General features: G+C 42.2%; 1 protein-coding gene across 6 annotated transcripts in view; it reads right to left on the reverse strand.

The window, feature by feature from the left end:
• The window catches only part of APBA1 (amyloid beta precursor protein binding family A member 1), a 153,540-nt gene extending 144,517 nt beyond the window's left edge, over nt 1-9,023 (reverse strand). For 2 of the 6 annotated variants that reach the window (XM_075931687.1, XM_075931686.1), the window contains exon 1: nt 8,799-9,022. The gene's annotated coding sequence lies outside the window, so the exon portion shown is untranslated. Of the gene's footprint in view, nt 1-7,389; nt 7,550-8,798 lie in introns of all 6 variants that reach the window. The other 4 variants (XM_075931688.1, XM_075931690.1, XM_075931696.1 and 1 more) reach the window with 4 other exon arrangements.
• Nucleotides 9,024-14,421: the final 5,398 nt, after the last annotated feature.

Below are 14,421 nucleotides of genomic sequence, written 5' to 3' on the forward strand. Positions count from 1 at the left end.
TCCCATAAGCATAAGCTTATTGGATAGTCAAGTAGTGACTCAACAAGTTGCTCCCCACCCCTTGCTGCCTGTATCAGAGAGAGGCAGCAAGGACAGGGGGAGCAGGAGGAGACAGTGCTGGATGGAGCCTGCTTAAAAGCCATTTCCGCCCAGCACTGTCTCTGAGGGGGCAGGAGAGGCAGAGGCACAGCGGGGAAGCGGCACGAGTGGGGACTGAAGCACTCACGCTGGTTCCGAGTGCTGCGCTTCTGCTTTTGAAAGCACGGCTCTTGCACATTTCAAAGGCTGAAGCGCTGCAGAGAGCATAAGGCCAGCAGGGGACTGCTTGAGAGTCCTGCAGGGTTACTACTACATTTCAAAGGCTGAAGTGCCACAGTTTTCCGCTGTTCTTCTGCCTTTTAAATGTAGTAAGACCCATGGACAGCTCTTAACTACATTTAAAAGGCTGAGGCACAGCTCCCATTCCCAGGTCGAGAAGGGAGCAATGGGATGGGTTACTTGATGTTCTGTTCATTCCCTCTGGAGCACCTGGCATTGGTCATTGTCGAGAGACAGGATGTTAGTCTAGATGGACCTTTGGTCTGACCCAGTACAGCCATTCTGGTGTGATAAAAGATCCCAAAGAAATGTCAGTTTTTCCTTTTCCTCCCCCCAGGCAGTCTGTAAAATAGAGTGCTTATCTTTAAAGTCTTGCAGTGTGATAATTAAGAGTCAGAGGTGAGAGCTACCTTTCTCAGTCACATTTAGCACTGCATAGGCTACATTTTTAAAACATGTACTTGCCGATCCAGTTGTTCTGGAATCCATTCAGAAAAAGCAAATCACTGGTTTGGGGTTTTCCACAAGTTGTGTATATTTTCATTGTCTTTCCCTTTATCTTCAAAGAGTTTGTCTAGACAACTGATTTTTAAACTACTGGTTATGACCCAGTACTGGGTCGTGAAATGTTAGGCACTGGGTCTTAGGTAGGTGACCAGTGAGCAACTGCCTGTCATGGCACTACAGACTGAGCTGCACTCCAGAAGCAGCCAGCAGCAGGCCCAGCTCCTAGGTGGGGTGGGGAAGAGTATACAGTGCTCCGTGCATTGCCCCAACCCTGAGCACTAGCGCTCCCATTGGTTGGGAACCAGCTGTTGGCTGCTTCTGGGGGCAGCATGGTCTGCGGTTCCAGAACAGGCAGCCTGTCTTAGTGCCCCCGTTGCACTGCTAACTGGGAGTCACTTGAGGTAAAGCTCTCCTGTCTCAGCCCTGATCCCCCTCCCCCAAGCCAGCCCCATTCTACAACCCACAGTTCTCATCCTCAAAGCAGTCCAGAGCCCACACTTTCATGATATTATGTTGGGTCACAGGCATCTATAATTTTCTTCAATTGGGTCATGAGGAAAAAAAATTGAAAACCACTGGTCTAGGCTAGGATAAAAAATGCATTTTAAAAATGCATTAGCAAAAAAGTGTTAACCTAGAGTAGACAGTGCAAATTGTGTTTCCCTTTGCTAGGGTCCTTGACCAAATAAGCATGTTAAAATATAACTTGGCTTTCCTACCCTCGGATTTTAAAATGTGTTAAAAAGTAAGCTAACATTTTAAAATGCTCCTTCTATTCTAGTCTAGACAAACCCTAAGTAGTTGAGTTTGTTTTCCAGAAGTTGTATGCAGGCATCTATTGTTGTCTGAGCTCTTTTACACATTGTTGTTAATTGACTTTAAAATCCTTCTGTTATTCTAGTTAGTTGGTCTGAGAGAGGACTGATTATTATTTATAATCAACTGTTGCACCTTAGATCCCGACAGAGATCAGGCATTATGCAAACATACAGTATGAAAAGTACCTGTCCCCAACAACCTTACAATTGAAACAGCAGAACGGTCAAAAAAAATACTAATATATCTCATCAAAACAAATTGAAAAATACATGATCTAAAATTTCAATGATATTTTTCTTCCTTTTCTCTTTTCTGACTAGCTGTACCTATGAGCAAACATTCCTAACAGATAAACAAGGAACCAATGACATCATGCCAGGGATACGATAACCACTTACGAGTACCTCAATACTGAGTTGGTGTCTAGAGTTCCTAGCTATGAGGCTAATGTGATATAGCCTAGTGATGTCATCACATCAGCTGGAGCCCATGAAGAGATATCTGACATCTACTCCAGGACCAGCAGCGGTAGCCAGACAGGACCACCCTTTCCCCAGCAGCTTTGCTCACCTCATCTACAAGTATTAAGAGAGGGGGGTAGCTCTGGCTTGTCAGATGGCAGCAGATGCAGATCAGAGCATCACCATTAATTTTCTGGTGGCTCAGCCTTCAGGCAGCCACTGCTATTTGGGCAGCAGAAAAAGAGGAACCTCCACTGCTGCTGCTCCCCACTCCTCTTCAGACACTGGGGAGAGCAGGCCTGACTGCCACTGCTGCTGGTGGGGTAGTAATGAAAGGGAGATTTTAGATAGCACCAGGGAAGCCAGAATTAGAAGATCTACCACAGCCTCAGAGGAGAGGGCTTTTGTGAGGTCTTCAGCCACCCCATTAGAGAACTATGTTGGGATGACAGTAGCAGGATGACCCACTACTCAGAACCTTCTCTTGGGGAACAGACAAGTCACCCATAGAAGGCTTTCTGTTGATGTAGCAAGAGGTTGTGAGTTCTCCCATGCACAGAGAGATCCTATACGTGGGACAGAGGGAGTCAGAGCCTCCATCCTCAGGAATGGGACAGGCCTCTTAGGCAGGGAATGAACGAGGTCCCAATCTATCCAAGGAGCAATAATGAGAGGCTGTCTACCCTCAGCTGCTGGTTCTTCAAATGGGAACAGGCCCACAGTGGATATTGGGGGCCTTTTGAGGCACGTGTACCTCAGACCTTGGATTGTGTTATCTTAAGTTTGCCTGAAAAGTCTCTATATCAAGCACGAAGCAGAATCATTATTGGTAATAAAAGAAATTAACTTAAGTGGTACAATGGAAGTAAAACTAAGAGTAACAATCTGATTGATAGCTGTAAAAGGATTACTTGGGAAGATAGGGACTGCTAAACTGAGACTGATTCAGAGACAGAATAGTGGAACTAATGGACTGTGGAAGTGCCCATTCGGAGGAAGATTTCAGAAACCACATAAAAGGTAGAGATGTGGAATTATCTACTTCCCACATTAAAACTCTTACTAAACCAGTCTTTAACCATTAAGAATTAAGCTCTGAAGCATGAGATTTAGTACCTCTTCCAAAATGTATGTAACCACTAACTCTGAATATTTTTGTCATCCATCTTGATGTTCAATCCTCTTAACGAATCTTGCTAAGTTTTTCATCTTAATGACTTCCCACAACAAGGAATGCCACAGTCCAAATATACACTGTGGGTAAAATTATTTATTTTTATCAGTTTTAAATTTACCACCATTTAAACTTCCTGAATGTCTGTATGTGCTTGTGTTATGAGACAGAGAAAACATTCTATCATTTTTTAATGTAGTTTAGCCTGTCCTTTCTGATTAGTCTCCTCAGTTAAACAGTCCTACTGACTACTAGGAAAATCCTGCTTATATTTAGCTCTCTTGGAAGAATCTGTCACAGTCTAATAGACGTGGGGAAAGCCTTTGACTCAAGACATTCAAAACCAGACTAGACAAAGCACCAGAAAATGTACTGTAGGGAACAATCCTGTATTGGCATCAAGATAGAATGGGTGACCTATAATGTCTTTTTCTATTCTTCATTTCTATGACTCTATAATGATATTTGGCAGTGATTCAACTTCAGTAAAATAGAGGAAGACTGTTTTAGAATTAGGAGAAATGACATCACCATCACAAAGATCTCCATATGCATTACTAATGGAAAATGCAAAAGGAAAATTCTTAATTTCCATTTTAGAAGCAGCACACAAGGACGATTCCCCAGGCCCTTTCAGTAAAAATAAACATGCATCCCTGTATGAGAAAAAGTTCTCACGGAAAAATACTATCACGCTGCTTTTAGCTGCTGGCTTATCAAATCGATCAATACTACGAAGCAAGATTAATCAATCCTTTGGTTTCAAATACTCCTAACCCGAATACAATCACAATCTATTTTATTCCTCTTTGGAAATGAATGAAAAGATAGTACCATACTAAACCTCATATCAATTAAAAAACTTGCACCTTTAAACAATAAAACCATCCCCAACACAAAAACCATGTTCCTATAACATTAAGGGCACGTCGACACTATGCAGAAGATCAACACTGCTGCAGTCAATCTTCCAGGGTTTAATTTAGCGGGTACTCCTGCTCCTCAAGAGGCATAAGGGAAGCCAATGGTTGCATTTGCTCCCCTCACCCTCCTGCTGTGTGGATGGTGCAGAAAACATGATTTAATATACATCGACTCCACCTACAAAATTAACATAGCTGGAGTTGTGTACTTGAATTCGACTTTCCGCTGTAGCTAGACCAGGCCTAAGAGTCTCATTTAAATCCAAAGCAGCTAAGGATTCAGAGTTAAGTCTCTCTTTAATAACTACTATAATATTGACCCTACACATTGCAGCACACTGAAGATGAGTTATCATCTACTGTTTGGATATACATAGTAGGTCCTGGCTCCCGTCTCATTTACTCTTGTTTTACACTGGGTTAACTCCATTAAATCAAAGTTAGTCCACTATAAAATATGCATAAGAGAAGGAGAAACTGGCCTGCTATTCCTAAACATAAAGCTGAAATCTACAATCATTTTAAAATTTTAGAAATTGTTTCAGGTTCTAAAGCTTCCCTCAAACTTACATGGTGACAGTACCATAATGAACTTAGCAGTATGCACTGGCTCCTGATAACTTTTGTAGTTTTACAGTCACATTTTCCTGATCATTTCTGCCCTGATGCTGTGTTAAAGACCCCCTCAGACACTAGAGAAAACTAAAACAGTGAAATTGATGATATACAAAGCACTGTCAAATAATCTGAGAAATATAGTTTTCCTTCTCTCATTCTTTTCAGGTCTAATGCTACAGGTTGCACCTCTATAAACCAGAACTCTCTTGTCTGGCAACATCCGTGGCCTAGAAGGACCACAGATGTTCCAGGATCAGAGTGTCCTGGAGTGTTGTGGGCACAGAGGGCAGAAGTCCTGTGCGATGCAGGAGAAGGGGGGGGGGGAATGACATACAGCCCAGCTGGGCTACAGGAGAGTGGAGAAAGGGGGGGGAGCTGGGAAGCCAGGCGTGTGGCTCAGCTGGGCTGCAATGGTGGGGCCAGAAGCCAGTAGTGTGCGGCACAGCTGGGCTGCAGGGAGGAGGAGGGGAAGCCCATGGGTGGGACGGGGCAGGGTGTGGAGTTTGCAGCAGGGGTGGGGTGGGGGGCAGAAATGACCTCCCCTTGTCGGGAAAAATCCCTTATCTGTGACCAGTCAGATGCCAGGGGGCCAGACCAGGCAGGTCCAACCTGTATAAGTGTTACTTTTAGGTCAACAAATTCTAACAAGTGTAATTTTTCAAACTGATCAAAAACTTTTTTAAGTATGTTGTGGGTTTTGTGATAAATATTATTTTATGCTACAGATGCATACAAGAGCTGATATGAGAGAAATCAAGAGCCTATTTCTTGTCTCATTAAAGTCAAAGAACTCTGACTTACCTAACATCACATAGAAAATAAATCAGACTCTGTTTCTCATAGTTTTCAATGAGGTCCTTACTTTAGCCAAGGAGACCAATGAATACACATTCTCCTCTGAATGTGATGTGGAATCTTTAATATCCACATAGAGCACACAAAACCACCATTTTTAAGGTTACGGTCAAAAGATCCATTCATTGTGAACTACATGTAATTCAATTTATTTGTTTCAGAAGAATGAAGCACTGAACTGAGCATGCCTAGATTTTCACCTTTGATGTCAGGGATTCTAGTGATTTCAAATACGACAACCTGACCACTGCACCCAGTGTCACAGAACATAATTGCTCCTTCAGCGCTATTAATCTATAGTGAAAATACATCCCGAGACCATTTTAAAAACAAACACATTAACAAATCTCCCCCTCATCCTCCTGAAATGTGAACCACAAAACTCACAGTTAGATATTTGAGGGGGAGTGATTAAGTACAGCATACAGTGGAATTGGTTTTAAGTTAAGTAATTATGAAACTCAATAAAGGAAGCCTAAAAAAAAAAAAATTCTGCTTCCACTCTCAAAAAAGCTCTCCTTCCTAGCTAATCATCACCTTCCAATAACATCTACTACTTCTGGAATTCTTTCACTGTATAACCAAAAGGTCAATCTATGGATATCTTTTATTTAAAAGCCTTCTAAAAGGCTGGCCTTTGCATCTGCTAGGAGATGGAATAATAGTCAGAAAGACATTACTGCTATTTTAAGTGGAGACAGCACATTATTGCTAAACAAATGTATTGCTGCAAGCTACAATCAAAAAAGGTACAATAATGCAGTCCAATGAATTACAGGATTCATACCGTACTCCTGGCCTTGTCTATCCATTACTTACCAAATCAATTCTGCCTCCCAGCTTCATTACTTCATACTTTTTTCCCCAGTAAACATAATGCTGCTTGTCTTTCTTTCAACCAAGCTCTCAGTATACTTTATAGTTGATAATTATAAATTAATTTAAAAAACTCAAAATAGATTAAAAATGCTCTCACATATTCCTTCATTTCAGTTTACTAAACATTTAACTTCTCAGAACACACACACGTACACAGAGTACCACCAGTTGATAACGATGCCTTTTAACAAAAATAAGAGCATGCAGTCAATTATGTGGCAAAAAGAAGAGCTTCAGAAAGGGGGAAAACAAGGACTATGTTTTAGAGTATTATTTTAGACAACAGTTCCACAAAGAACTAGCATACGATCATAGACCTAACATTCGAAAAAAATTACTTGTATATAAAATGTATCCTTTAATCTTTACATATAAATTACATATAGTGACATTTTAAACAAATTCTAAATCAGAATGAAAGAAGTGTAGAAGAGGAAAATTAAAAGCTGTGTTATGGAATGACTGGGCAAAGAAAGCCTGATCTGAAGCACTGGCAATTGGTGGAATACAAAACAATAATGAGCAGGATTTCTGACACCGAGTTTCTAAAGTGACAGGTATAAATGACCCTCATTTTTGGTTACCTATACAAAGATTTACCCTTTATTTCTATTTCTCAAACGTTGATAATGACAACATGTTATGTATTTGTTTGTGGAGGTATGACAGCCACAGGCAGCAAAGATAGGGGCACACTATTCATATTTTGACAGCAATGCAGTGAAATTTAAAGTATTGTGACTGGAATATTTTCCAAAGCATGATAGCTGAGATCCTATGAAACAGGTTAACAAAAATGCATTAAAATACTTATAGTAGGATGTGTTCTTATCACCTGGTATAATGTGCAATGAAGGTAAAATTTAACAACACATGCCGTGTTTGTCCCCCTTATTAGCGCATCCTTAATATATGCAGAACCAGAAACATCAATGCCTTATAGTCCATTTTCTGTCCCATTGTTTTAGTTCATGAGCAGTTATGGCATCAGAGATCTGTAATGCACAATACAGTAAGCTGAAATCCCTCATCATAATAAAGCCACAAGAAGTGGAAAGCCATCTCATTTTTCTGAAAGCTCAGGCCTAAGGTCCCCAGTATATTCCCTAAATGCAGATTTAAACATAACGACAGCAAAACAAGCTTCAGTGAATTGCTGAAGAATTGCTAGACCAAGCTTCCCAGAAAAAAAGGTGGAAGATATACATCTGTGATGACTGCAGGCCTGATTTAACCAAGCCACAACCTGACTGCACCAGCATCCGTGAAGAAGCTGGTAAGGGCAAGAACAAATCAAGTGGGCTCTGTTCTCTAAAAGTGGTATCTGACAATACCAGCTTGTCATCCCTGTCCTTGTTCAGACACACACACACACACAAAGTGTCCCAGATCCTGGGATGCACTAGGGATGGGAACAATTTCCTATTCCTGGAACCTCCAAAATCTGTCAAGAGGAGACCAGCAGCACTTTCTGCAGGAGATGTCATCTTCATCCCCTGTTCTGCCAGGGCCATGTGCTGCCTCTGTTCAGTTGCTACAGTCTCCTCCCCACCTCCAAAAAGAAAAAAAAAATCATTCCCCACACTATCAAAGGAAAGTAATCTATTAGCTCCAGTGAGAACACAGACCAACATAAATGGTTTCATAACAATAAATCCCCCCCCCAACTCACCACATTTTAAAAAAACATAATGATTACTGTGTTGAGACTATCTGCAGCAAGAGCTGGCCCCAGGGGCATTAACAAATCTGTGTATCTTTCACTGCAAATCTCACTCTCTGTCTCACACACACACCCCCTCCTAAAACCTGCCGTCTCCCATCCCCCCGCCCCACTCCCACTGGTGCATGCTGCACACAGCAAGTGCCTGCCACAACACTGTGCACTTCTGATGCCGGCGGCTGCCACCACCTCATTTTTTCAGTCGCAGCATCCTCTGCTGCCAGCAGATCCGGGAGGGGGGAAGGGAGAGGAGGAATCATGCCATATCCCCCGGTCTCTCTCAGCCAGGTTAGCTCACATCCCCTGCTCCCCGCGCGCGCACACACACACGCAGCCTTGTGCAGGCAGCCAGGCCCTCCTGCAGCCGGGCCCCTAGGCAAGCCCTCAGCCGCAGGCGGGCTCAGCATGTGGCCGCAGCACCAAATCCACATTCATTCGGGGCTCGCCGGATTCTGTCCCTTCGCGGTATTTCCTTGCGCCCATCCCCTTGCCACAGCGGGGCTGGGGAGAAGCCTCGTTACCTCGGCTGGAGTCTGCGCAGGCCCCTTCAGCAGGCAGCGCGGTGCTGCTGGGGCCGGGGAGCAGGGCAGCCAGGCGGGGAATGAGCCTTCACTTCAGCCGCTCCTACCTCCAGCTCCACCATCTTCCTCCCCCTCGCTCCTCCTGCCGCGGCTCCAGCTCTGCAGCCACCGGCGCGCAGCGCCCGGGCCAGCCCCTCTCCTGCGGCTCCGCCCCTGCCCCGCCTCCCTCCGCGTGACTGCCCCGGGGACAGACGGAGGCTCTGTCTCGCCCAGCCAGACAGGGAGAGAAGCGGGCTGGGAGGCGGGCGAGTCACTGCTCCTCCGTCCGCCGCAGATACAGGCATGCGGTCCCTCCCGCATCAGCGGCAGGGGCGGGCATGCAGCTGCTCTCCTTGTCGAGAGCCAACAGATGCATCCCTGCTGCAACCAAGCCCGCTCACATCCACAGCACAAGCATGCACCAGCCCCTCTCATCAACAGCGGCAGATGGAGATAGGAGTAAGCTATGCAGCGAGCCACGCTCACATCAACAGCAAGCCCCTCCACACGGCCAAATGTCCACCTCTTCCCCACCAAAGCCTTCACCACATTTAACCCAATTTGCCCTGCTGCTGAAGGGAGGACATTTAAAACTATGGGCGCAGGTTTGTTTCAAAATGTGTGCCGAAACTCCATAAACAATTATGCAACTTCGATTTGCGTCTACACCTATCTGAGTTTTGTGCACAAATGAAGTAAATGTGCCTTCAATTACTTCTAGGAAGCGCCACTAGGTATCTGAGTTCTCTTGTACTAATTTGCCTGCATGCACACATTGAATGTGTGATGTGGGAAGGGTGATAGGTGTGCATTCATTTTTTCTTGTCCTGGTAGATCTCTTGAGACTTTCATTATGAAATCTTTTTTTTTTCATTTAAAGGAGGGAGATTTTAAAAGATTTTTGAAACTCAGTGAAAAATAATTCCCCATAGACCACAAACTATAATTAGTGTTTGTAAAGTGTGAAATACTTGGAAGAAAAGTAAAATAACAAATCAGTACTTATCTGAGAATGCAATAGTTGTTACTATGCTAATGTTAATTCAGAATTTAATCATCAGCAAGAACAAAACTTCATTGATCCTTCTGGGAAGCATCTATCACTGATAAACACTACACTACCAGAGAGACTCTATGCCACACAGCTGAGCCATTCTGATTCTATCCTATAAATCGAAATTAAACCTGTACAACCTTGTCAGTTACCTACAATATCCCACTAATGCAAAATGTAGAGTGAAATGTATAGTTTAAAAGTGTATGTTGTACAATAAGGCAAAAGCCCAATTTTTCAGGGAACACCTCTAAAACCTGAATACAGTACTATGGTGCTTTCTGCTTCACTATCACATTCTCCCCCCACACGCACTCACACTGCTGTAGAGAAACCTTTTCTTCCATTTCATTTTTTTTCTTGCTTGGTGTCTTTATTCATCAATTTAATGTACTTGTTCTTTCTTTGTCTTCCTCCCTCCTTGAGATGTCTCCTAGCTTTACATACTGGAGAGAGTGTAACTCCTCATGGCACTGGGGCACAGATGGGAGCAGAAAAAAGATACCACAAAATTGGTGTATGCTTCATCTTTTTCTGCTCTTATATCCTAACACTGTTCTTCTGAGGCAGAGTGGGCACATAAGACCTTTAAGTTGCTAGTCCCCAAATGGGTATATCAAATAAAACAGTTCAATTTTCACTTAAAATAAACATAGAACATGTTTTCTGTGATCCCAGCATGAAAAGCAGCGCCACAGTGTTGACTGAATAGCAAAAACAAAACCCCTCCATGTTCTAAATGCCTCACTCTCCTCCAAAATTAGGACAGTAGTGGACCTGTAAAGCTCAGGTTCTTTTTGAGCCTGAGGAGATGCTGGTACATTCACTTGACAGTATTAGCACTACAAGTAAGCTGCACTGACATTGTCCCGTATGCCCCTGGCTATCATCAAGGGAAGGAGAAAGTTGTAGTGGCACCATATTTTACCTACTCAGTTGAAACTATTCAGCTGCTATCCTCACTGGCAGAACCTGGGACAGCATTGCAGGTTGGCTAGTGTAGCCAGCATGCCATTGCTACTAATGTTTAGCCACCTCTTCCCTTTGCCTGCTGCAAACAGTACTTCTCATTCTAGTGCATGAGATTAAATTATTTGACTTTCAGCTATCACAACAGAAATCTGCAGTAGATTCTCACTCAGCAGTAGAGAGGTTAGGGGTGATATAATTTATTATATCCATATCTATTGTACCTAGAATCAGAAGTATGGGGCCCATTGTGCTTGGTGCTATACACAATATAATAAAGTGACAGCTGACACTCCAAAGAGTTTGCTAGCTATGCCAAAGATTGAGTCCATAAAAAAAAAATTTATGTACGGTCTGGTATTTCCTGCAGAATTGTGCTTATTTTCTAGAGTAGGTGGCCCGATTCTTAGATTTTTAATACCAGCTATTATTGGCAGATATACTGATAATAATTTTAATATTTTCAACTGAGAAATAATATTTTAAATATGCAGATTTCTTTCCTGTATTACTAATATCAACTTAGGTTACTAAATGTGAAATACATTTGAATTTTCAATTTGATTGTCAGTAGTTATGCCCTTTACTTAATTAAGACAAATTTAAAAAGTAAGAATGAAAATCCATTAAGTAGGCTACATTTTTCTTACAATCAGTTTCATTTAGTTTTCACTAGTGGTTTTTTTTTTATGTGAGTCTAAGTTGTATAGACTCTTGCTTATACAGGTTAATTTTCTGGCCAAATTTAAATTAATATTGTCCCTTTAAACGAAACAGAATGGAATGTAAAAGTTGTAAATATAACCACAGCCAATAGAAACCTCACTGCAAACTCTGCTGAACATTAGATTAATGCCTTTGAGTGCTCCCACTTCCTAAATTTGTTTTAAGAGAAATGCAAATACTTCTGAAATATTCAAACAGTCGTGATCTGTAAATAATGCTAACCTACTCTGCCCATCATTTAAACACATATGTTATTTTGCTGGTTAAAGCTGCAGTCCTATGCATTTCAATTTAAAAACTGAGTACATTGCACTGTCAGTTAATAACCTTAGGGCTCAAATCCTCAGTTCTGGCTGACATATGCACAGCAGAGGCAAAGGAGCCTTTACATTCCACAGTTCCTACACCAGCTGTGTTCCAAACTGGTCATTTGATGTCACTATCAGGAACCCGAAGCCTTTGTATGTTATGCTGGCTGCCGGTGGCTCCAAGGAACCAGTATGGCAGCTGGGAATTGCCAGGATGTAAGGGAGTTGGCCACATATCTTTCCCCAGACATGCCTAATTCTGCTCCTCTCGTGGCACAGAACAAACATTGCAGCTCATGCAGCACTCATATGCCAACCACAAGGAAGGGGAGCTGTAGAAAAGCTGCTACCTTACAATGCTAGAAGCTCCCCTTATGTTGTGGTGATGGTTTAGGAACCCATTATGCCAGTTTTAGAGCCATTTTTTTACCAACAGTGTACATGCAAAGTGGCCTCCCAACTAGGGTGAATATAGCCCATGTTGTATAATTACCTTCCAGTGGCTGGGAATGGGACTAAGGAAAAAAGGTAAATTCAAAGCATTTCTTTTTTCTTTGCAGAAAAATTTATACTCTCTAAGATGTGTTAATTGTATTCAGTCTGGCTGTGTGCCACATCTGCTAATGCACCCATTAACCTAGATAAAACCTTAGACATGGCAGTTCAGACATTTTTTGCTCAAGTCCACTGAGCTGGCAAATAAGCAACCTATAGGTAGTTTTTGGGACTGAAAGTTGCACTGCTATTTTGGGGCTTGGACCAATACAATAAACAAAAAATGGCAAGTCCCAATAGACTGAAGGGACCAGTGTAGGCCAGACACAGTTTTAAGGTCTGAGTAGCTCATGAACCACCAGAGACATAAATGAATGTTTTATACCATCTGAATTCCAGCTTTCAAATGTCATAACACATTAATCTCTAACTCAAGTGGTGTGTGAAATGTCTGCTGCTAGAATTGTGCATGAAAGACTATTGCAAATGTGCTTAGTGGCATGCTAGTAAGAATGCTCTAAGACTGGAAACATTTTCCAAGCTCTGCTACTGGATCCAATGAGCTGAGAGCAGTTTTATTAATGAACTCTGCAAGCCTTAAACCAAAACTACACCTAACTATTTTAGCCTTATGTGTTGTTAGCCTTTGGCTGCTCCTCAGATGGTTCAGGAGTTCAGACAGCAGCCTGCTCAGTAACATCATTTCCAGTGATAGGGATGTGTAAGGACATCCTACTAGAGATTTATCCAGATACACTACAGAAGCAAAGATGATGGATATGTCTAGCATGGGATTTAGCACTGAATTGGTATTGTGAATTAAGATGGCATTAGAAGACCACAAAGGGTTTGATTTATTTTTTTCTCTTTGACAGACATCTTTTCTGTCTCTCCTTGATTTCTTCTTCTGTTGCCCTCAGAAGGTCCCATATGAGAATGACCCTTCCTTCAACCAAGCAGCCTGAACCCAAATCCATCTGAAGACTGTCTATGTGTCTTCATGTATAGGCCAAAGAGCCATACAAAATGCTCCTATTCCCCAGGAGCTAGATGTGCTGCCCCTGCAAGACTTACACAAAACCTCAATTCTGATCCCAAATCACCAAGCAGATCCACAGGTCTCAGTATCTAGGCAAGATTCCATTAAAAAATGGAACAGCTCACATGTCTTGGTGCTGTTTTTGCAGTGTATGTGCCCAAAACTTGCATAAAATGGTGCATCTGTTGACAATATTAGTGTAACCAACACAACTAGTGTGGTTCACTGTCCCATGCAGTGGCACTTAGCTTAGGCTTAGCGCTCACTGTAAGTGGTCTAAGAGTCAGCTGGCTTTATAGCTTAAGCTGCAGAGGCTCCTACACTAAGCTCCAGAAGTTCCAGATTCAAACCTGCTCGTTAGCAGTTACATTAGCACCTTGAAGGGGCAGAACTTTCCTTGAAGAGATCCTGGTGCCTGGAGGGATAGATTGTTTTAAACAAGTTTTTATTTGAAGAATTTTAGCATAAACCATAGTAATATTGACTTTTTCTGGCAATGAAGAAGCACTCTGGCGCATATTAAATGAAAATTGCAGGGTAATGTAAAATACACCCTAAATCACTACATCTAATTACAAAGAGTAAATCACTAAAAACAGTAAATGTCTTAAGTATAATAAAAAGTGAATAAATAATCAGATAGGAATCTGCCATCTAGATCATCTCATTATGTATATTAGGAGTGAGGAAATTCATCTTTGAATCTCAATGCATGCCAAAGAAAGCAGCTTGCAAAGTTCTAGTGAGGTATATTAAAGGGATACAGTCATCTTAAAATCAAAGGTGAAAGTAAGTAGGTGCACCCTGATGCACAGCTCTGGCAAGAGCTGGCTGAGCTGTGGCAAAAGCCAGCAGGGAGCTATTTAATGAGCTAGCAGGGACCTGCGTTGTAATTGTACAGTAGCTGTAAGAAATTTTAAGTTACTTTTCCCCCCTGCTTAAAATTCACAGCTAAAAAATCTAATATGCATTTAGCAGCCTTTTGTGTTTTTT

This window comes from Pelodiscus sinensis, chromosome 6 (genome assembly GCF_049634645.1).
Source record: "Pelodiscus sinensis isolate JC-2024 chromosome 6, ASM4963464v1, whole genome shotgun sequence".
Lineage (NCBI taxonomy): Eukaryota > Metazoa > Chordata > Testudines > Trionychidae > Pelodiscus > Pelodiscus sinensis.